Consider the following 2,612-nt stretch of genomic DNA (forward strand, 5'->3'; position numbering starts at 1 on the left):
TGTAAAAGATACGGTAAAAGCCATGAATCATTTTGGTTTCTTCTAAATTACGCACCACTCACAGGTTATGCAAACCCCAATAAAGTAAACTTAGATGACTTATTTTAATGTGATGTGTCACATTAAAGCAGAGACAATCATTTCATTGTGCTTGATTAACATGCTGCTAACGTTTAAAAGTATCTGAAAGTATCAAGTGCAGAGCTGTGGTCATATAACAAAGCTTACGTGCATAAATGTCGCCAACATTGTTCCTCTTTATGATTTTTTTTCTCCATTAGGAGCTGACACAAACTATTCACCGAGTAAAATGGTGAATAATTTGACATCTAGAGGCCTTTCTTAGTCTTGATTGGTCAGTCAGATAAAATTAAAATTAAATAATTAAGGGGTTTAAAATCAAGTTATCTGTCTGGATGTTTGGCTAAATTAAAAAGCCTTCAGACTAAATTAAACCCACCAGACGGCTTGTCTGAAATACAGAACAGGCCTGGAGGTGAAGGTTGAGGTGATTTGATAAATTAAGGTGCATTCGCTTCATGACCACAAAGTCAAGTGTGGCTGTGAGCTCCTCTGGTTCCGTCTCTGTCTTTGACAGGAAATCGGATCAAGATATGGCAATATGAATTGGAAGCAGTGTGTGTATTTTAAAACATTAATAAGGTCTGCAAACGAAGCCGATGTTTCACTCCGCTCCACTTAAAAGCCACATGTATGAATGTATATGTGTGTGTTTCTGCATTTGTGTGTCTTTGACTCTGGCTCTGTGTGTTTAGTACATGTGCTGTATTCCTGACCTCTGATCACACAAAGTATTTTAATCCAATCAGCTTCGTTTTCACATGACTGTCACACACTCGCTGCTGCCATGGTAACGTGCAGAGGAAAGAGAAAGTACTGGAGAGAAACAGCAGGGCATGTTGTCGCCGCTTTAATCACTGCGAAATTAATGCACACGTTACACAAGGTGCTGTTAATTTACCTCTACAGCAGCAGGGTTTTTCTTTTCTAGACTTTTGCTACCATGACTTCTACATTCTCATGTTAGGAAATTGACTGAAAGCAAAGTCTGTATGCACTTGTGTCCTTTTGTTATTTTTCTTTGCAAACTGGGATGATTTGTGTGGTTGCATGCAGACACAGGACACATCTAGCTTTGATGTAGGGTTGGGCAATGAGTGGCGGATCTTGAAAGCAAAAGGAAGACTGGCAGGATGGACGACGCTGCAAAACACAAGAAGGCTGTCTCTCCTTGTGATGCATCTGGAGGCAAAGTAGTGGAAAACAACAAACACATTTCAGTACTATTGAGACAAGCTTGCTGCAAAAAAAAAAAAAAAAGAAAAGAAAAGACTTAAAGCTGTTTTAATGGAATAAGATCACATAGGGAGATAAATGTGATCAGTACAGTGACTAACTTCCCTTGAGAGGTGAAAAGGTTAGGTTGTGCCCTGTGGTTGTTTTTTTGGCACGCTACCCTTTGCTGCTTCTCATTTTTTCTCTGACATTTCCTGTTCTATCTCTAGTTGAAGACTCAAACTACTACAGCCTGCGTTTGCAACTCTCTGCCGTCGCCCCACTTTGAAAACTTTCTCATTTTAAATTGTTATGTTGTACTTGTGATTTAAAGCTAATTAAAGGCATGAGTTGCAGAAGGAGAGAGGGAATATAAGCTCTGTGTAGCAGCTCCTCATGTGTAACAGTAAGGAAAGCACTCAACCTGCTGGACAAAAGCAGTATAAGCAAGCTCCTAAAACAGAAAGCTTAAATGAGCTGGGTTTACTTTAAGATTTTAAGGAAAGGTAAACCATTGAGTATCTTTTTCTCCACCAAAATGTCTTGGAAAATATAGCTACCGGTACATGTTTAGATACTGTACCTGGGAGGATCCTCTGAGTCACAGTTTCCTTTTCATAATCCAGCATTGCATCTGTTCTTTTACTGATATTTCCTCAATGCTGTATCAGCATTTCTTCCCCCCTACCTGGAGGTAATGGTTCCAGAATAGGGACAACTAGACATCTACAGGCCACCCTGTTGCCAAAGAGATAACATGCTATGTGTCTGACTCTTTTCCAATGATGTGGGTGAGTTTCGGTCCAATCTACTTTGGAATGTTGTAATTCATCCACAAGCTTCCATATTTATTAATTTTATAGCCTCATACAATTACTCTTTGTTTATTTTTTACCATTTATAGTCCATACATACATAGTCTCTGTACACATGTAAATAGATATTTATATCCTGTATAGCACATCTGGATAGATGCAAACTACATTTCTTTGCTTTGTAATTGTGACAGTGTAATGACAATACAGTAGAATTCTCTTCTATTCTACAATCACATTTTTAGTTTGTTGTTTTTTTTGTTTTGTTTTTTGATCAGGCCAATAAAGGTGGGCAGTAACTACTTAAATGTACTCAGTTCAATTTACATTAGTAAGATTTTCCCAAAAAAAAGGACTAGGGGGAGGTTTTACTGTAGCGTACCACTTACTGTCACATGAGTAATATTCTTGTAAAGTATCCCTACTCCTACTTGACTTTTAGGAACTTGAGATAAACAGTAGAAATTATCAGTGGAAGTTCTTTATATATATATATATATA

This window comes from Cyprinodon variegatus, unplaced genomic scaffold (genome assembly GCF_000732505.1).
Source record: "Cyprinodon variegatus isolate N-32 unplaced genomic scaffold, C_variegatus-1.0 Scaffold261, whole genome shotgun sequence".
Taxonomy (NCBI): Eukaryota; Metazoa; Chordata; class Actinopteri; order Cyprinodontiformes; family Cyprinodontidae; genus Cyprinodon; species Cyprinodon variegatus.